Source organism: Erpetoichthys calabaricus, chromosome 18 (assembly GCF_900747795.2).
Source record: "Erpetoichthys calabaricus chromosome 18, fErpCal1.3, whole genome shotgun sequence".
Lineage (NCBI taxonomy): Eukaryota > Metazoa > Chordata > Cladistia > Polypteriformes > Polypteridae > Erpetoichthys > Erpetoichthys calabaricus.
Genome location: NC_041411.2, coordinates 68,049,933 through 68,072,007, shown reverse-complemented (window position 1 = coordinate 68,072,007; position 22,075 = coordinate 68,049,933). Strand labels below are relative to the sequence as shown.

Below are 22,075 nucleotides of genomic sequence, written 5' to 3'. Positions count from 1 at the left end.
AGAAGAAGATGACAAATAATACAAATAAATAATACAATAATAAATTAGAAAATAACAATACAAGAATATACTCTGTGTTTCGCATATCCACAACTTGAAACCTACTTTTGCCCACCCCATCTTTATATATAATACGCTATTGTGGCTGTCCGTTTGACTGTCCAGGATTTTAAATCACCTGTAGCTCTCAAACCGTTTGACCAATTGACCTGAAATTTGGTGCACATATACTACGTGATGTCTACTACCCGCTTTCAGGGTGATCACTGACCTCCAAGGATATTCCACTTTTTATTTTTATTTTATTTTATTGTAGAATCAACTCTCGGCAGCGACCAGCAGGGCGGCCATGCGGCGCATGCATACAGGCACCATTCTCATCCCTACCACCTTCGCCGTCACTTCCCCTACCTCTTCATATCTTAAAATCATTGTTTTGGCAGATTGAAGACTTAAGGGCCAGCTTAAGTGAATAATTAAATAAACCGTACTAAGTAATTGCAACACAAACACTGACTTAATCAGTTTTAACACAAAAAGATGCCGACGAAAGATGAGAAGAAGCGTGTCGCTAGGGTGGAGAAAAGAAGAGGCGCTCAGGAAGTGGCAAGCGCATCAACCTCTGAGCAAATGAATGCTAAACGTACAGAGGAAGAGGATGAAAACTAGGAATGCTCAAGTCAAGTTTATTCACTGCACGTTACCGTGTGTATATATTGTACATACGTGTGCTTCGGAGTCAACTTCAGGGCTTATCGAATGGCAATTCCACCCCGAGTCGAGGGTTGGCGCTATTGCCAATTGCCTTTCATTTCTCCTGCAGACCAAACAACTGGTGACATGAAGATGACTTCACACCACTTCCAGGTTCTGATCTCATGAGCCTGCCTGTTCCACCTTTCCCACCTCTTAACTGGCTCCACCTTTGTCTTGCCTTAGTCGAATCATAATAATAACTAATAATACACTTTATTTATATAGCACCTTTCCCATACTCAAGGCGCTTAGACTTGAATCTGGAAAGATGTTATACAAACAAAACATGAAATTCATGTATAATATTTTGTTTTTAACTATAAAGGGTTTGCTTGAGGGTGACCCTAAATCTTTATGCTTTGTTTCTGCCTTATTTACAATATGGTACACTTATATGCATATACCACAATATAATAACCCTTTTCTTTGTTTTTGAATGCTTTATAGTCGTTCTGGTGTGTGTGTTTATATACTGTAAATGTATTTATTAATTTATTTAAAGAGTTTCTGCATAAAACCCACTTTCCTTCTTGGGACAACTAAAGATCTATCTATCTATCTATCTATCTATCTATCTATCTATCTATCTATCTATCTATCTATCTATCTATCTATCTATCTATCTATCTATCTATCTATCTATCTATCTATCTATCTATCTATCTATCTATCTATCTATCACCTTCTTAAGTGTAATAATAATAAAAATATTACATTTAATAAAGTATCTATCTATCTATCTATCTATCAATTCATACAATTTAAAGCCATGGAAGGACTCATGCTTTTCCAGCAGTGCACTTTCTGAAAGTTTGTAAACACCTGACCACCACATCTCTATCAGCTTGGTGGACATCCCATTCCCAAACTATGGCGTTTTTAATATGGAGTTGGCCCACCCTTTTCTGCCATAACAGCTTTGACTCTTCTGGGAATGTTTTCCACCAGATTTTGGAGTGCCCAGTTAGCCAAAAGAGAATGTGTGAGGTCAAGTACTGATGTTGAATGAGAAGACTTGGCTTGTAATTGGTGTTCCAGTTTATTCCCAAAGGTGTTCAGTAGGGTTGAAGTCGGGGCTCTGTGGGGGGTTCCTCCATGTGTTTGTGGACCTGGTTTTGTGTACAGAGAGCACAGTCGTGCCTGAACAGTTAAGGGGCCTTCCCAAAGCTGTTACCACAATGTTGAAAGCATACAATTACCTAGAATGACTTTTGTGCCATACATGTACATGGGAGGCAGCAGGGGGGACTAGTTAATGCTGCAACTCCCGTATGTGGGGCTAATCACATTCACCAATGCCTCTTCTCCCTCCCTGCAGGAACAAATAAGACCCAGTCCACTTCCTTTTCCTTCCAATGACATCACTTCCACCTTTTTCCTCCAGATGACCCACCTCTTCCTTCTCCTCAGCTACAAAATCCCACCACCTCTGCTCTTCATTCAGGCCTGTCTTGTGACTCAGTCCTTTGTGATTACTCAGTGGAATTTTACGCAGCCTTTTTCCTTACAGCGATCTTACAATAAACAGAGTGGATCCCCAAACCTTTATCATTGTTTTCGGTTTAGTTTACACTTTGTATGCTGTAGCATTAATGATACCCTTCACTGGAGCTCAGGTGCCTAGCCCAAACAATGACAAACAGCCAGTAATGTAGTGCACGATGGAGTGGTGCTATACGAAGGGTTAATAGCTACCACACGTTCGGCCGCAATCTCAGCCCTTATTTTTCTTTTTGCTATTCTTTCATGATTCCTAAAACATGACACATTAGACGGATGAGTTTCTCTTCTGTTTGTAAGGTCCAAAACACCCACATTCTGTCTTCTTCATCACTGCTTTCTATGCCGATACATCCGTCTGAGCATTCATTGCTTGTCAGTTCTCATACTGTACACACAGCGTCACCCCTGAGACTAGAGACAAAATCAAAACTGTTTGTGTTCTGCCCGAGGGTGAGAAGAGGACTCAGAGATAAAACCAGAAACAAGTTGAAACCTCAATGGTGGGACCTTTTTCCACCAAAACCTAATCACTAACCAGAAATCAAAGTTAGAAAGAAATGAGAAATATTGGATCGTAAGCCAGAAATTCGAGAACAAAACACAGACCAAGTTTGATAGCATTTTCAATCCAAATTACAGATATGGAAATTATCTTTGCACTGGATTTAAAGGGTCACACTGATGAAATAAGGAGCAGTGACAACCGGACTCAGTGTGCCAGTAACGGGAATCATAATATGGTGGCACCCAACTGCAAAACAAAATATTGTCGCGAGGTCAGGAAACATTAAAATGTAAGGAAATCATATAGAAAAGTTCTAGAGATAAAGCAGCCTACATTCCTACGTATATTTTATTTTAAAAGAAAAAAAACTCCAAATGAGCAATTAGAACAGTTTGATTGAGCAAGTTGTAGACTAGTGGAAGTGAGTCGCTGGGTAGGTCACAATATGCGTACACAGGACTCAACGATGACTGCCTATGACACACTAAGACTTTGTAAGTGAAGGCAATAACTGAACATCACTGGAAAAGTCACCTAATGTGACATGGCCTTTGCATAACCGGCTGTATGGAATAACGGTTTAGGACGTTGAACTTTAATCCTCCAAACTGTAGTTTCCATCCTTATCTCTGACTAGCGGTGTCGCCCTGAATGAACCAGTTACGAGGGGTGTTCAATAATTTATCTACCTCAGTAGGAAAGAAATGAGTTTTCAAAAAATGTTGTTTTATTTTTCAAGATAGTCCCCTAATAGCTCCATACAATTCATCCACTTTACCTCCAAAGACTTTAACCCCTTTGTAAAAAGAAAAATCTTCCGTTTGACATTCAAATGAGGACGTCACAGCTGGCTTGACGTCTTCGTCACTTGAAAACCGCAGTTCACGGAGAGATTTCTTCAAAACTCAGAACAAGAAATAATCTGAGATAGTCAGATCAGGACTGTAGGGCAGTGCTGTGCAAGTTCACACCTCACAAGAACTCACTCAAAGTTCAGTTCACACAGATTAAAATGAAAAAATTCACGTTCACGTTCATAGCTCGCCATTTCAGTTTTGAACTAGTTCATGTTCAGTTCATTTTGTTTTTTTTAAGGAGTGAGAATAAATGACCCATGAGTTTACTTTATTAAATTTTGCATGCCCTATATCAGGCTATTACAGTGTTCTTGAATAAAATACAATACTTATGAAGTCTTTTTTTTGTTTAAATACATTTTGTTGAGTTATACTCAGCAACAAACACGTATAACCATATATACTAATATCCTCCCGGTCAAAAGAGAAATTAAATAGATTCAAGTATACATATAAATTAAAACTCTATTTCCAACTGTGTGATGGTGACTATGGAACCAGTGTGTAGGTGAACTAACCTGTTACAGTACATATTGCATATCCAACGGCCTCGTGAAGTCCAACGTTTTCCTAAAAGCGAAAGCGGAGCTTCACTGTGTGCTCATGTCAGAGGGAGTGCAGCTTAAACACAAGCAGGCAGACACAGACAGTGCCTGTTTAATTTGACGTTATTTTTTCTGAATACAAATAAATGGATAAACATTCGTACAAAATAAATATTCGTAAAAATCCACTATTTGTGATTATCCGAATACCATATTCAGATTTGTCTCCACCCCTACATTACGTTTAATCTGGACCTAAAGCAGATCCAGAATGTCACATAAAACTGAACTAGCTCATGTTCAAGTTCTTCACTTGCAAATACATTACGTTAAGTTCACCGTTCTTAGAAAAATGAGCTTGTTCAATGAACGCACTTTTGAACTTTAGTTCATGCACAACACTGCTGTAGGGTAGGTGGTTCAGCTGCTGGAACACACACTTTTGGATGGCAGCCTGACGTGACATGTGAACCGGCGCATTGTCATGAAGAAGCTTACCTGATTCACACGAGGACTCTCCTGACCGCCTGTCTTTTTGAATTTTAGACTCGCACTAAGCCACAACTGTGCATGAGTAACCTTGAGACCTGTCACAACATCCTTGTATCAAAATGCTTGCTACTTTCTTTCATACTCAGATAGACAAATTATTGAACGCCCTTGGTTGTCTGCCCGTGCCTCCATTGTAAGGAGTTGGACATTATCTCTGTAACTGCAAAGTGTTTTCAGACATTGTTTGCTAAAGAAAGCCGTTAGATAAAATGCGATTTACTTGTTTATTGCCTCAAGATGGAACAGCTGCTCTCGGAAGATCACACTCACTCATAGACGTACACGTACAGTTTAGGGTTACCAACCAACCTAAAAAGCGTAAATGAACTGTGGGAGGAAAGCTCACACCTATACAGGGTTAACATGATGGCCTCAATACAGAAGGCCAGCCAGCCAGCCAGCTCTTCAATTCTCGCAGGTAGCAATGCCATCTTACCATTACCATTTTTTTCTTTGTTTTCATCATTTATAACTGCTATTGTCATCAGTAGGTATTCCTGATGGACTTCACTTTAAAAAGTTTGATGTAAAAATGTTAGCTTATTTTGAGATATGTCAACAGCAAGGTTTTAAAAATTATCATAATAATAGAAAACTAATACTCCGGCACATTGGAAATGTTACCTGTTAGATCGCGTTCAACATTACAGTCGAGACAATCTCATCGCTGTCCTTGGACAAGATGTACATCTTGATTGGAGTTCATCAGCGGCCTAATCAAGGCCGTACGCTGAGTGATTGTGCCGACGTAAATCAACATTTCCATCCAGACTGGTACCAAAGAAAGCCAACCGGAGAGTCGCTCCCTGCTTCATTTCTTACTAATTTTCATGCCTTACATTTGTTAGCTATGTCTTTATGGGAGGTGCTGTGGCAGATCATGTGTGCTACATTTATTTGAACAAAGAATATCTCGCATAAAAATGAGATGTGGGCTTGGGGTCTTGAAATAACTCTTTCAATACCATTGAAGCTCTATTCATGTTGTTAAACACATTAATTTTTCATTTGTATGATATTTGTGAGTCTGTCTCCATTATGGCCCAACGTTCAACATGAGGGGTGTGGTGGACAGCCGGGCCCCATGCCCGGTCAGGATGCCTCTGTGATGGAGGGACCGGGGGATAGTGCATATTCAGGGCAATACCTTCCCCCTGAACATGAGAGGGCAACCCCCTGATTCACAGTGGGACTACAGGTTTGGAGCTTAGAAGCTCAATCCTGCTGGGGGCATCTGGAAAGTTTCTGAAGATCTGGGAGCACCTGGAGCACTTCCAAGTGCCCATTAAAAGGGGCCACCTCACTCCATTTGAGAACCAGTCAGGGGGAAGAAGACTAAGCTTGTCAATGGAGGAGTGGAGGTGGAAAGACAGAAGAGGAAGAAAGGTCTGTCTATTTGTGCTATTTGGTGCTGTGCTGTGAGGAGCAGGGAAACAGAGTTCCCCAGCTGAAAATAAACGTGTCTTGTGCTGGACTTGTGCCTCTGTGTCTGGTGTGTTGGAGTTTTGGGGAGCTGTATGCCCCCAGGTTTCCACAGGGGTCATTCATTTTGATGATATTATGAGCTCCTGTATGACTCCACACCTCCAGCCTGGCCCTGCCATTTACATTAGGGGCTGAGTACCTCACTCATGGAGGGCCATGTCTGCAGTCGTCTTTCTTAATCTCAGTTCTCTAGTGCCCACACTTCTCAACTACACATCAGGCTTTCTTCAGATTCAGATACTGATCCAAAATTGTTCCATCCAAGTGTTGTCTGCTTCATGCTTGACTGGCACCGCACCATTTCTGCGTTCACTAACGAGGTTGAAACTCAATCAGAAATGGCCACAATGGTGATGGCACTTTAATCTGCAACTAAATGGTAACAGTTTCCAAAATATATTCAATTCTATTTCAGTTCAGCAGAGTACAGGCTCAGTGAATGAGTAGAAACCCACATCTGTAATGCATTAACAGCAAATTGATAAAACATTTGCATACATAAGTGTACAAACTACATTGAAACACACAGCAGAACAGAGCTGTTTCAATTTGATTAACGCTAACCAATATTGACAATATAAAGTCCATTAACATTATAACTGACATGTGGATAGGCATCGGTTGCCTGGGGAACCCTCATCTGCTTTAACCTATCAAACAGGACAGCTTAATATGGGAAATGTGACCCTGAGCAAAAAATCAGGGTATGGACAAGAAAGCATAAAAGGCCAATTTAGAGATACCGACCCACCTAAAAAGCCAAAAGGGAGGAAAGCTCTACAAACAGAAGGGCAGCCAGTCAGCCAGGTATAAAATTCTCACAGGCCCCAAATCCACACCTTCCATCCATTCCTCCAATCTCTAACATGTTTATGTAATCCTAGAGACAGTGAGAATCCTTTGTTGGGCGTACGTACTCATGTTGTGATGAGTGGACCTTGTTGAATTTGCTACGCCGAAATCATGGAAATGTTCTGGATGTCAATGGCGGAACTGAACTAGTTTTGAAAGGATTTAAATAGAGTAATAGTCATTTCTGTTCTGCCATGACACCCTCTCAAAAAGAAAGCCTGATAACTTTGCAGAGGCTGCCATCACCCAAATTTTTTCACCAGCATGTATCACGCCATAAGCTTTCAATTAAGACCAAGATCTGAGTGGTTTGTGAGTAATCGCATGACAGATGCACACAACCCTTAGCATTTTATACAGGGTGGCGCAGGGAAATGGGAAATTTGGGAACTAAGTGTTGGCGACCCTGGGGCTTCTGCAGTTATTTGGGACCAATGCAACATCGTTTAGGACCCCTTGCCATTAGTAATGATGGAGCAGTGGAGTGGTGCACAATGAGCGTTCGCTGTGAAAGCATTTTATAAGAATGGAGGTAGTGTGACTGCTGTGCAAAGGATGTCATGATCGTGTCCCACCTGCTCATGCAATTACAACATGGGTGTGTAATTTCGAAGAAAAAAGAAGCCCCCAGGTGGAGCCACTTCACATACTGCCCAACAATCGATGGCAGCTATTCAACAATTGTTTGGAAGACGCGTCGTTTCACACAACAGTGACATTCCATAGCCTCCAAGATCCCCAGATCTCACTGTTTGTGATTTTTTTCTATGGGAACATCTTAAAAGCCAAGTGTACTGCACATGTCCTGCAACCACTGCTGAACTAAAAAGTAGGATTGAAGAGGAAATCGCTGGCATTCCTTTTGACGTGTTACGTCGAGCAATGCAGAATTTCCACAACAGGCTATCAGAATGTGTACGGAGAAATGGACAATACCTTCATGATGTTTTCTTCAAAACATAAAATGAATATTGAATGAATATCGATTACCATCATTATTTGCACATCCTGTACAATACATTTTATCATTAAATGTATTTTGTAACGTGCTTATTCGTGCATTGAATGTCAATTGAAAATTTTCAGGTTCCCTGAGCCACCCTGTATGTATAAAGACTTTAAATTTGTTCCTGTATGGTGTGTGAGAATGTTACCCAGTCGTAGCACAAGACCCCATCCTGTCTTGTTTGCAATATTACACAATCCGTTGAAATGGATTTGGTAATGAGAAAACAAAATAATAGGTAATATAATTGAATTACAGTATATGAAAATTTACAAAAACACAACGACTTCAGATTAACATGGAACAATAGTCCAATGGGAGTCAGTATCAGTCCAGCAGGAACTAAAAAATCATTTAAAAAATAAAACACAGGGACAAGAAATCTAAAATGAGGATGTTCAGCAGACACCTAAATGTCATAAATAGGATAGGATAATAAAAACAGGCTGAAATAAATAGTCACACAATGCAGCTCTGGACCAGCGAGAAGGCCAGCGTCAGAAAAGCTCTAGTATCACACAGCTATGATTTTGTGCAAAATGTTAACAAATCATTTATAGAAAGTCTCTTCTGACAGACACATGATGGTTTCTGTCAGCTCACTATAAGCGACTGACCCTCTTATCCACTTCTATCCCAGGTCCATCACTATTTCTCTTTCTCTGACTGTTGCGTTTCGACCAACTAACTACCGATCATTACCCCATTTTGTTTTAAAGTGTCAATTTTCCAAAACTACCTGGCACAGTTTCCTTCTGTTCCACCTCATCCCATCAAAGAACACATCGGTCTTTTAAAATTGCTCACTGAATTAGCATATAAGGAAAATGCTACTTTTAAAAATGAACGTAACATTATCAGACCTGTCTTATGTCACTTAGGGACACAGCTATCCAGGTAGCATGGGGCACACGGCAGGAACAAAACAAAGCACCTCCTCGAAAATCAATGGAACAAACGGGTGTGGGCGTTGGAGGTCGCTGTTGCCCCTTAAACCCAACAGACAGACACTAAGGACACAGGTTAAATGCACCAAGAAGTATTATTTTAATTATTTCTTCTTTTCCAGGACCTCCAAAGCACCACAGCCACAATAACACACAACTCAGCAATAAACACAATATTCTCTCTCTCCTCAACACCTCCCAGCAAGCATTGTCCACCTCCTCCCGACTCAGGCTCGCTTGCTGGGTCTCCACCAGTCCTTTATATAGTCCTTGACCACGGAAGTGCTTCTGTCCTTCCATCCACGTGACTCTTCAGCACTTCCGGGTCAGATTGAGAACTGTATTTTTCTTCAGCCCGGAAGTACGTCTGCGCTTCCGTCCCCATGACTTTGGAGTACTTCCGGGCTATGTACACAGTAGGGACTCCCCAGTCTCCCTGCAGCGTGTCCTGGCAGCACCCACGGTACCCAGCAGGGCTGTGTTGCTGAACTCCAAGTCCTATAGTGCCCTGCGGGCATCTGGGGCACCACTGCAGTCCAGGGAAGCTGCCATCTATCATCCTGGGGGAGGCAGTGTCCCTGATAAGCTGCCCTCCTCCATCCTTCCGTCACTGGGGCGTCCCGGCCGGGATAAACTGCCGGCTGTCCCTTACAAGGGCTTTAGAAGAACAACACAAGGTTGTAGAGATCAGGTACTTGTTGATTAAACTGAAATCAGTGACACTAAAATAGGTAAACACAACCTTAGCATGGTCTGGACTGGTTGCAAGAAGACCTTTGACAATGTCCCATATAGTTGGGTCATTGAAGCCTAACGATTTACAAAGCAAGACCACCAATCAAGCAGTTCCTTTATGCTGCAATAACAAAGTGTAAAATCTAGATTCAGCTCTTTTATAGTGGAGGGCAGATCAGAAAAAGTAGAATCATCATCAAACAGGGTTCAAACAACTAGAACAAGAGCTTGGTAAACTGAAGACACTGAGAAGCAATATGTAGATTTCAGACTGGATAAGCGCTCCAATTAAGCACTGTGAGCCTCGGAATAGTGCTATACAAATAAAATAAATTATTATTATTATTACTAAAATGACAATTTTGTGAAGCAAGCTAGTCTCAGTACAGGATACTAGGCTAAATGACAATGCTAAGTTTTGACATATTGATCGGGAGTAAGTAAACAGATCTTCGGCTCTCTCTGGATAGGTTCACAGCTGAGTGTGAAGCGGCTGGGATGGGAATCAGCACCTCCAAATCCGAGACCATGGTCCTAAGCCAGAAAAGGGTGGAGTGCCCTCTCAGGGTTGGGAGCGAGATCCTGCCCCAAGTGGAGGAGATCAAGTATCTCGGGGTCTTGTTCACGAGTGAGGGAAGAATGGAGCGTGAGATCGACAGGTGGATCGGTGCGGCGTCCGCAGTGATGCGGGCTCTGCATCGGTCTGTCGTGGTGAAAAAGGAGCTGAGCCGTAAGGCAAAGCTCTCAATTTACCAGTCGATCTACGCTCCTACCCTCACCTATGGTCATGAGCTATGGGTAGTGACCAAAAGAACGAGACTGCGAATATATAGAGCTGAAATGAGTTTCCTCCGCAGGGTGTCTGGGCTCTCCCTTAAAGATAGGGTGAGAAGCTCAGTCATCCGGGAGGGGCTCAGAGTAGAGCCGCTGCTCCTCCTCATCGAGAGGAGTCAGATGAGGTGGCTCGGGCATCTGATCAGGATGCCTCCTGGACGCCTCCCTGGTGAGGTGTTCCGGGCACGTCTAACCGGGAGGAGACCCCGGTGAAGACCCTGGACACGCTGGAGGGATTATGTCTCCCAGCTGGCCTGGGAACTCCTTGGGATTCTCCCGGAAGAGCTAGAAGAAGTGGCCGGGGAGAGGGAAGTCTGGGTATCTCTCCTCAAGCTGCTGCCCCCGCGACCCGACCTCGGATAAGCGGAAGAGGATGGATGGATGGATGGATGTTGGAGATGGAGCAAATGCATGTTAAGTCAACAAGAGGAGCGTGTCTCCCATATAATTGCTGGATGCTCAGTGCTAGCAGACACATTGGCACAATCAGATAGCTAGAGATCTGTACTGGTCCATGCTTTGAGAACTTAGTCTGCCAGTGCCTGACCACTGACACAATTACCAAAATGAAGACATTGTCATCATGTGTGTCATGATTATGGACACCAATCATATTATCAGACAGAATCAGACAGACATCATACTCCATGATCGGAGTAGGAAACGATGACTACTTATTGATGCAGCAACTGCAGATGATGCAAATGTCTCTCCCTTTCAAAGAAGTGGAAAAGTTAAGCAAGTACAAAGACCTTGAGAAAGAGATTTCTTCCATGTCTGATTCCACTCATAGTGCGTGCCCTTGGAACAATTAGACTTGTTTTCCAAAAATAACTTGATCACCTTCCTTTCAAAGTAAATGCCCCTCAGGTGAATAAGGTCACCCTCCTCGGAACAACCTACACACTTTGCAAGGTTTTGACAGCACCTAAACAATCCGGAATATTCTCAGTCAACAGCAACCAGCCTGAGCTCAGGCATCTCTTAGTGTTAATAATAATAACTATAATAACTAAAAGTAGAAGCAGAAAATTAGGGAAGAGAATAGTGACCATGACAATTGCTATCGCACAGTGGTCGGTGCTGCTGCTTCACAAATCCAGCATTGTAGATTTTAATCCTGCACTCTTGTCCTTTTCTGTGTGGACTCTGCATATCCTTCTCAGGACTTCATGTCTTTTGTTTTTTTTTTTTTTCATACTGCGTCATGGATCCAGCGTCCTAAGTTTGAATCCCAGCTTGAATTCTGTGCCCAGCTATTGTCTATCTGGCATGTGCATGTTCTCTATGAGTGTGAATGGAGCTTTCACCTGGCATCCCAGGTTCCTTCTGACATCCCCAATTATGGCTATTTAGGTGAACTGCTCACACAAAATTGGTTTGGTGTAGCTGTCATGTTATTGAGCCCGTAACAACTCCTGTTTCCTCTCCTTCCTCTAGGACAGTGCCTAAACATGGTGGCACTGACATGGTCACAGAATTAAATTCCTGCTCTGCCTTACCTCGGGGACATGAGCTCGTCTAAGGATAAATTAGAAGAATGTGTTTGGTATGAGACAACTATGGTGGACTGGTGCCCCAATCTTGACTCCAATACTTCTCAGTTAGTCTCCAGTGCCAATGAAGAAGTTCTGGATTAAACAGTTTGAGAATGTTATATTAAAATAATAGCAATTAAAAGACTATTTTAATTAATGCAAAAAATATGCATGTTTTGCCAACCCAGTCAGTCAGCCTCTGTTTGGAGCCTGCAAAATGTATGGTTAACAGGTTCTCCTTGTGTCATTGTGGGGTTTTTCTCCTGCTATTCTGTTTTTTTGGCATGACAACAATCTGTGTGTTAATGAGTCTGAATCAACTAGGTGTGGGTGAGAGCTTATAAGTGTGTGTGAAGTTGTGTGGGTATGTGAGTGGGCCCTGGCACAGTACCACTATGCTGCCAGGATGAGATGAAGCCCCCTCTGTCCTTGTACTGGACAAAGTGGATATATAAAATGGACAAATGGATGATTACAAAAACAGTAATACCACACAGGTGTTTTACGTCGCACACTCTAAATAATAAAGACACCCCAAAAACACCATTTTAATAAAATCAGTAGTGCTATCTCCTGTTAAACATGAAGCTACCTGTCACTTTTACAAAAGAGTGCACTGACTAAGTGAGTGACCCCTACAGACTGGGGACATCTCCTACAAGGTCTGCCCAGCTCTCCTCAGCACACACTGGACTCCTCACTAGACTGCAAGTCCATGTTCGGTCCACACTGACCACTCAAAGTTAACCCGGACATTTTATGATAACAGTGATGAGGAGACTCCTCACACGGCGGTGACAGTGTCCAACACAAACACTAAACTGGTCACATCCCTCTTTCACAAGACTATGGCTATGGCTAGAGACAGACAGCAACAGACCCAGGTCAGAAGAAGTGACTGCCTATCCACATACCACCCAAATAAAATGGTAAAAGAGAAGCAGTAAGTGGTCAACAGGTCCCATAATCTCCTTTTGAAAGCAGCCTGCGACACAAAGAGAAAGAAGAGGGAGACGGAGGAAATGTGCACTTACTTACTGTGGCAGAGCAGCTCGCTTTCTTTCTCTTGGACTGGCCCAGCCGGTGACCAATAAAATTAATTAATAAATAAATAAATAAGCGGCTTCTAGTGAGCGGACAGAGAGCAGCACGTCATGTTCTCCACATCCTGGGTCCTCTTTGTTCACTTTGGGGTTTTCTTCTTTAATCTGGAGTCCTGGACAGCTTTCAGAATTTTTTTTTCTTTCTTTTTTATTTATTGCACAGCTAATTGAACCTTCCTTTCAAATGTCATGGCATCCTTTTTTCTTTTAAAACAACAATAATAAAAACACAAAAATCCAACAGCCACCAGTCCAATTCTCCTAAACCGTTTGCGATTTCCTTTATTTTCCCAGCTCCAGTAGTTACCTAACTACCATCACATCAAGCTTTGCGCAGCCCACACACTCTTCCTCCCTCGCTGTGTCAAAAGCAAAGCAGCAGATTCGCAAAAAAAAAAAAAAGAAGAAGAATCCATTGGCGTGCAGCGTTGTCACTCACTCCATAAAGCCAACCTTACCGGCACTGCCAAATAAATGCCGCCCGGCCTCCTGGAGAGAATGCCTGGGCCGGTTCAAACCCTAAGGACTTTTAAAAAGGAAACACAATTAAAAAGGCTGAATATGAAACTCCTTGCTCATGCCTCTGTCTCTCTCCGAGTCTTTACACACGCTGGCTCGTTTGAATGAATGGCTGGCAAAAAAGTAACACGTTTTTAGATCCAATTCATACAATAGGCTCTGCTCTCTCTGATCTTCAAGCTATTTTTGAAGTAATTATGGGCATCTGGTGTTTTTTTTGTGGCAGCACAGTGGCACAGTGATTGGAGCTGCTGCTTCACAGCGTCATAGCACTTGAATTCAACCTCAGGAAAAGGTAATTTCTCACTTTAACTTTTGAAGGGACTAATAAGGGTGTAAATTTCATAAACAGTGAGTGTGTCCTCATTGCCATTGGCATCATGGTCATGGCTATCGATGTCCGGATTGTTGCCATTCCCATTACAACCCCTCACCCTGATTAAATTTTTAAAACATCATATAGTGAAACCTCATATACTACATTCTAAAGGGTAAGGGTTAGGTTAGTGGAGGATGCTCCCATAACAGGAAATGTACGGGCACACAGATTCAACCATTACAATTTAATCTTATCAATTCTAGATACAGCCAAAGAAATCTCTAATTAAATACATAAATAAAAATAAGTTATAAAATAGTGCTTAATAATATTTCTAAAAGACATCTAATAACCCTAATAGAAATCATCTTAATACATAATTCGCCAGTCTCCTCACTCACTCACTCACTCACTCACTCACTCACTCACTCACTCACTCACTCACTCACTCACTCACTCACTCACGTCCATCCGAAGCCGAATGCGCAGTCACCTTCTGGGCAGCTGCCCGAAAAACCCTACGAGACCGACATTGTGTCAGGCGGCGAATTTACGGCCACGAAAATTCAAAGAGAAAGGCGACTACGGCTGCGAAAATTCAAAGAGAAAGGCGACTTCGATTAAAGCTCTAGAGGCCTGAAAGACGATTTAGACTACAGCTCGAGGCCTAATTACGCATTCATTCAATACACCTATATCAGGTTTGTGGTGCGGAATGCGCAGTCGCCTTCTGCGCATGTCCGAAGCCGAATGCGCAGTCGCCTTCTGCGCAGCTGCCCGAAAAATATTATGAGACCTACATCGCGGCAGGTGGTGGATTTACAGCCGCGAAAATTCAAAGAGAAAGGCGACTATGGCTGCGAAAATTCAAAGAGAAAGGCGACTTCGATTAAAGCTCTAGAGGCCTGAAAGGCGATTTCGACTACAGCTCGAGGCCTAATTACGCATTCATTCAATACACCTATATCAGGTTTGTGGTGCGGAATGTGCAGTCGCCTTCTGCGCATGTCCGAAGCCGAATGCACAGTCGCCTTCTGCGCAGCTGCCCGAAAAATATTATGAGACCTACATTGCGGCAGGTGGTGGATTTACAGCCGCGAAAATTCAAAGAGAAAGGCGACTACGGCCGTGAAAATTCAAAAGAAAGGCGACTACGGCCGCGAAAATTCAAAGAGAAAGGCGACTTCGATTAAAGCTCTAGAGGCCTGAAAGGCGATTTTGACTACAGCTCGAGGCCTAATTACGCATTCATTCAATCCACCTATATCAGGTTTGTGGTGCTTATACTTATTATATATTATACTATTCCACTCGTGCCCGTTTCATCTTACGTTGTCGAAACGGGCTCTTTGTCTAGTATAAAATATTTATAAACAATAGGGATTCCAATTAGGATATCCACTATAAATTAAATTTAAAAAAATGAATTAAATAAGGTAAATAAATAGTCTTAAAATATTAATACTAAAAGGAACACTATAAAAATATAAATAATATAAATAAATATTATTATGGGACTACTCATAGGGTTACTATTAGCCCTGTTTTACTGACTTAACATCAGGGCTATAGTTTTAAAATTTTATGATTAGGAAAAATATAAATTTTTTAACCTCAGGATTATAGGTAGGGGTAGATTGTCAGTTTAAAAAAGTTAATATAGCCCAAATACAGTGACTTAACATAAGGGCCTTTTTTATTGACTTTAAGTTTAGTGTTAGGGTTAAGGGTAATGCATTCAGGTTAATATCACCACTGAGAAGGTTCTGACCAGCTGCATTACTGTCTGGTTTAGGAACGGCAGTGTCTCAAACCATAAGGTCCTACAGCAGATAGTGCACACAACAGAAGAGATCACAGGGACCTCCGTGCTGTCCATTAAAGACATCTATAGAAAGTGTTGCATCTGTAAAGCCTACAGCATTGTGAAGCACCACTCCCACCCATCCCATGGTCTCTTTTGTCCTGCTTCCATCTGGCAGAAGGGACTGTAGCATCCAAACCAGTTTTGTCAGGTTCTGAAACAGCTTCTAACTCTCGGCTGTCCGGACCCTGAACTCTGTGCTACCCCACTGCCCTCAGGTCTGCTCCTAGTAGCTTGTACATTTGCGCAGTTCATTTGTTACTGCTGTTGGTTTTTTGAAGCTAACCATCTTCGAGACCATTCAGGAAAAGCTTGGGTTGCTGCTGGAAGAGGTGTTTGGTTGAGGCCAGCAGGGGGCACTTACCCTGTGGTCTTTGTTTGGACCCCAATGCCCCAGTGCAGTGACGGGAGACACTGTACTGTAAAGATGGCGCTGTCCTACAGATGAGGCCTAAAACTGAGGTCCTGATTCTCTGCAGTCATTAGAGATACCTGGGCATCCTTCGTAAAGAGTTAGGAGTATCCCAATGTCCAGGTGAGATTGCTCACCACTGCTTAGTCATTCTGGCCCCCTAATCATCCCCTGTCTCTCATCCCTTCATCACCTAACAGCCCATGTGCTGTGAACGTACTGGAGCAAAAATGGCTGCCATCGCATCATGCTGGTAGATGCTGCTCATTGGAAGTGGTTAAAGTGGCTCCGCACTCGCTTTAGGTAGTGAGAAAAGTGCTATATAAATATAAAGATTTATAATTCATTTTTATTAGTTTTACTATTATTATTTATTAATTTATTACTAATTCAAATGATTGTTATCTATTAACTTAAATGTTGTTTATTTATTACTATCTATTTATGGTATAGTATAGATGTTTACTTGTCCTGCGCCTGTCCCGTATTTTTATATATGTTGCACAACAGTCCTGAAGAACATTGTTTCATACTACTGTATGCTGCAATATGGTGTTTGGATAGTATGGCAATAAAGCTACTTGACTTGACTTGAGAGTCTCTATTCCATGTTGAACTGATGGCAACATACATGGAATGCCATTTATTCTTTATTTTACCTTGAACCAATGCCAATCTACGTGCAAAATGTTGTGAAAATTGGTTATTTTTTTGTACAATAGGAAAACAAACAGACAAGATGAGATCAGAGGGTTGGAATGAGGTCCTTAGTGTGCAAAACTGATAAATAACATCAAACGATGCCAAAAAATTGAAAATACAAACAAATAGTATTATAATATTATTTATATAGATTAACTCTTTGAGGGCTGAATATTTTTTCCAAAAAACTCCATAAAACGTCTGTTGCTATGAGCTGTGGCTGCTGTTGGCGCATGTTTGGCATCTCTGGTGGCAGTGGCTGCACGGGGGCGCCTCACTGGTCAGCAGGTGGACAAGCTGCCTGGCTGACTTCGCAAAGCAGATGGGTGGTGGAGGCGGTTGCAGTGTGACGCAATATGGTTTGTACCTCTTGTCATCATAAGTTGTGGTTCTCCCAGGCAAATGCTGCTGTAGGCGCATCAGCTACACGAAAGTATTCAGTGCCACGATCAGCTGGGGACCGATCAGATGATGCTGGTACCTCACTTTCGTTTTTGACATCCATCTCCAGATCACTTGCATCAAACTCGGAGTCTGACAGGTCAGTGTCCTATTTGACGAAAAACGTAATTTCTGGTCTCTTGCCAGATGTCGGTGGCATTTTAGAGGATGTTTGCTCTTCGCTACACATCTCTAGCAAAGAGAGTTGAACTAAAATGTAACGGTGAGTTTTGTTGCAGTTTACAGCTGATTACTGTCCTCTACGCCTGAATTTTGACAAAAGTCGACTTCAGCCCTGAAAGAGTTAACTAGCAGTAGGACTCGGTATTGTCTGGGTGTGTAATCTTAAGGCAGTACTACTGTATCTAACTTCTATTTAGGATCAGATGACACTTTGACAATTGAATCCTTTTTCTTAGGAGGTAAAGTTTTGAAAAGAAAAACGTGTCAATGCTGAAAATAAATTCAACAAGAAATATTTTTTTCTCTTAGGCAATAATTACGTGTGACAAATCACTTTGCTCAAATAGCTGACAGTGCCTTTTCTGGAATTTTTGAGCCTTACAATAAATTAAATTAATTTCAGGGGTTAAAATCCAGGAGAAGGCACTATACTTAAAATCCATTGCAGTTTAAAGGGGGAAAAAAAATCAAAGGTACCCCCAGGGTCAAAAGATTGGGTTCCAATGTAATTTACTGTTTCCTCCTAACCAAGTGGGTTATGTGTGCATAATTTTGTTGAGATTGGACCAAGGGTGTGGAATTGTAGAAAGAACATACACGGGCACACACACAAACACACACACTGAGCTTTATATATGAAATCACTATTAGAACACAGGCTAAAGCTGGAATTGAGGGGGATATCCTTGACATTTAACTTATAATTCCTTATCCAAAAAGACTAATCTGGCTGAACAAAGTGAACTACTGGTCGGTCTGTATCCATATCCTCACTCATGGTGGTGAACTCTGGGTAATAACTCTGAAAGAATGAGCTTGTGAGTTTAAGCAGCTGAAATGAGGCTCCTGCACTGGGGTACTGAGCTCATTCTGTGTGAGTTCAGCAATACAGAAGGACGTTGGGGCAGAGTCACTGCTTTGTTAGGACCAGCTGAGGTGTGTGCAGGTAGATCAAAACTAAAAGAAGTGGGAGGTCGGGATATTGTGTGTTGGCTAAAACACGGAAAGCACAGGGGTAGTTGTGATGAACTTCATCTGAAATTGGTGATGCTAACTGTGGTGTTCAACAGGGGTCAGTGCTGGAGTTGCTGCCCTTTTTCATATTTATAAATGATTTAGACAAGAATATAAGTAACAAGCCGGTTAAGTTTGCAGATGATACCAAATTATGTGTATGGGCAGATAATCTCAGATCTGTTGAATGATTACAGACGGACTTGAAGAGCATAGAAGAAGTATTGAAGAGCACAGATTTGTGGCAGTTGAAGTTTAATGTCAGTAAATGTAAAGTATCACACGTAGGAAGTAAAAATGTTAGGTTTAAACACACAATTGGAAGTGTGAAAATCAAAAGAACACCTTCATGAGAAGGATTTAGGAGTTGTAGAGGACTCAGTACTACTGTATCAACTTCCAAACAGTGTTTAGAAGCCATGAAGAAGGCTAACAGAATGTGAGGTTATATAGCGCCCTGCGGTGTGGAGTACAAGTCCAAGGATGTTCTCCTTAAGCTTTATAACACACTGGTGAGGCCTCATCTGGAGTGCTGTGTGCAGTTTTGGTCTCCAAGCCACAAAATGGACATAACAGCACAGTAAAAAGTCCAGAGAAAAGCGATTAGGCTGATGCATGATATGTGTTAGGAGAAAAGAGTAAACCTTTTCAGTTTAAGCAAACGGAGGTTGCACCATTCTGTCCAATGTGAAGAAGATAACTATATCCATTTGCCTTGCATGAGACACCAATCCACCTCAGAGCCAGAGATAATGAAGAGAAATTTAGCAAGCACAAACAATGTTGAATAAAAGAAGACAGACTGTAAGAAGTTGAGACACCGGTAGATGTGGTGGGGCTCCAAGAGATTTTTGTGGTCATGTTGTGGTCAAGTTTTAGCAATGAGTTTGAGGAGAAGCTGGTAGTTATTTAGCACCAATGCTCATTCTAGTGATGTAAAGGGTGGCCAGCATTCAAATTCAAAGAGATCTCAGGAGTGTTTCTTAATGACGTTTGGAAAACAACAATGACATATGGGAAAGCTCTGATGTTTTGAGGTTTGGTTTCTTCAGGGCACGACTGACTTGTCCAAAGCCTGGAGGCATCATAAAATGAGCGGAGAGGCTGAGAATCTCCAGTTAAGTTTTACTTTAAGTTGTATTATAAAACATTTTTATATCTGAGGCAACTGCAAAATATCTCACTCTGCATGGGAAAGAAATGACTTAAAATAAAATTCTAGGTTTGCACAGACAGCTGAATTCTCTGAATATAAAAGTGCATTTCATTCCTAAGGCTAAAAATGATAATGAACTGGTTGTGCTGAGCGGAGGTGTGAGGCCTTACTAGCACAGCTTTCCCATTTTTATTTCCTAAAACCTAAATAAATTAGCCGTAGCTAAATACAAAATCCATCCACCCGGTCCTGTCCAACCAAAATCCGCACACAAGGCAAGATTAAAGACCTATAAATATGGATTATAGGAGACCACAGGGGAGGACGACAATCCAACAAATTCATTAAATTTTCACACTAAAGGACCTTCAGCAGGTGGGCATGAATTGAAAAACACTTGACCCTCCCTTCTCAGCAGGAGACAAGGCGCCCTCGCTAATCTGACCTGTGGAGCTCACTCACTAAAGCCTAGATGTGCCCCATACTGAGAGAGCCAGCTGTCAGTTCAATCCAGTGGACAAAGCCAAGTTGAATAAGCAGAGAGACTGGCACAGCTTATGGAGAAGGCTGGATTTTCTAAACCCTGCAAGAAAATTACAGGCCCTGAACCTTTACTGCTATGGTGACCCTTGTCTGAAATTTATTTGGCAGAGTGCTTTGGAGGTTAGAAACATAAATGGCTGCATGGCTGACTTAGTGTGTGTGTCCTTGAGTAAGTCACTTAAGGTGCCTGTGCTTCATGTGTAAAAATATATATATTAACATTTAAAATTGTTGTCATGTTTAAGTCAGGGTTCCTCCCCTGGCTTATGTTTCAATTCCTCTCTTGTTCCATTTTTGCTCACCTTTAATGCTTTAGACTTTTTTATGTAAATATCGTGCCCTTTTCATTGTTGCTCATTGATTTCTATTGTTTGTCTTATATATAAACATCTACACGTGGAAGTGTGTGCGTCTGTCTGTCCGGCCTGGAAGTGAGAGATGGAGTCGGGGTAAGGGCTCCTCCTCCGAAGAAATAGAAAACTTGCTTAGCCGCTAATAACACAAGTGGGGCGAGCACATCAGCAAAACGAAACCTCCGAAGAAAGACAAAGTCGCTTAGCTGCTAATATCGGCAAAACCGTATCGCTTTTACTTTTCCTCCTACCGTTAATGCACAAGCGATATCAGCATGTCAGCAAAATGAAACCTCCGAAGAAAGACAAAGTCACTTAGACACTAATATCGGCAAAACCGTATCGCTTTTACTTTTCCTCCTACTGCTAATGCACAAGTGATATCAGCATGTCAGCAAAATTAAATCTCCGAAGAAAGACAAAAGTCACTTAGACATTAATATCGGCAAAACCGTATCGCTTTTACTTTTCCTCCTGCCGCTAATGCACAAGCGATATTAGCACGTCAGCAAAATGAAACCTCCGAAGAAAGACAAAGTCGCTTAGCCGCTAATATCGGCAAAACCGTATCGCTTTTATTTTTCCTCCTGCCGCTAATACACAAGCGATATCAGCACGTCAGCAAAATGAAACCTCCGAAGAAAGACAAAGTCGCTTAGCTGCTAATATCGGCAAAACCGTATCGCTTTTACTTTTCCTCCTACTGCTAATACACAAGCGATATCAGCACGTCAGCAAAATGAAACCTCCGAAGAAAGACAAAGTCGCTTAGACACTAATATCGGCAAAAACCGTATCGCTTTTACTTTTCCTCCTACCGCTAATGCACAAGCGATATCAGCATGTCAGCAAAATGAAACCTCAGAAGAAAGACAAAGTCACTTAGACACTAATATCGGCAAAACCGTATCGCTTTTACTTTTCCTCCTGCCGCTAATGCACAAGCGATATTAGCACGTCAGCAAAATGAAACCTCCGAAGAAAGACAAAGTCGCTTAGACACTAATATCGGCAAAACCGTATCGCTTTTACTTTTCCTCCTACCGCTAATGCACAAGCGATATCAGCACGTCAGCAAAATGAAACCTCCGAAGAAAGACAAAGTCGCTTAGCCGCTAATATCGGCAAAACCGTATCGCTTTTACTCTTCCTCCCGCCGCTAATGCACAAGCGATATCAGCATGTCAGCAAAATGAAACCTCCGAAGAAAGACAAAGTTGCTTAATCGCTAATATCGGCAAAACCGTATCGCTTTTACTTTTCCTCCCGCCGCTAATGCAGAAGCGATGTGAGTACGTCGGCAAAACGAATCCTCCTAGGAGAGAGACGCCCAGAGTAGTTCCCTTCAAGT

General features: G+C 42.0%; 1 protein-coding gene across 8 annotated transcripts in view; it reads right to left on the bottom strand.

Moving 5' to 3' along the window:
- Positions 1–22,075, bottom strand: part of dock3 (dedicator of cytokinesis 3) — a 970,442-nt gene that overhangs the window by 419,812 nt on the left and 528,555 nt on the right. The window contains exon 1 of one of the 8 annotated variants that reach the window (XM_051921408.1): positions 13,154–13,822. The exons of 6 other annotated variants lie outside the window; for them this stretch is intronic. The gene's annotated coding sequence lies outside the window, so the exon portion shown is untranslated. Of the gene's footprint in view, positions 1–13,149; positions 13,823–22,075 lie in introns of those variants that run through there. One more of the 8 variants, XM_051921407.1, reaches the window with a different exon arrangement.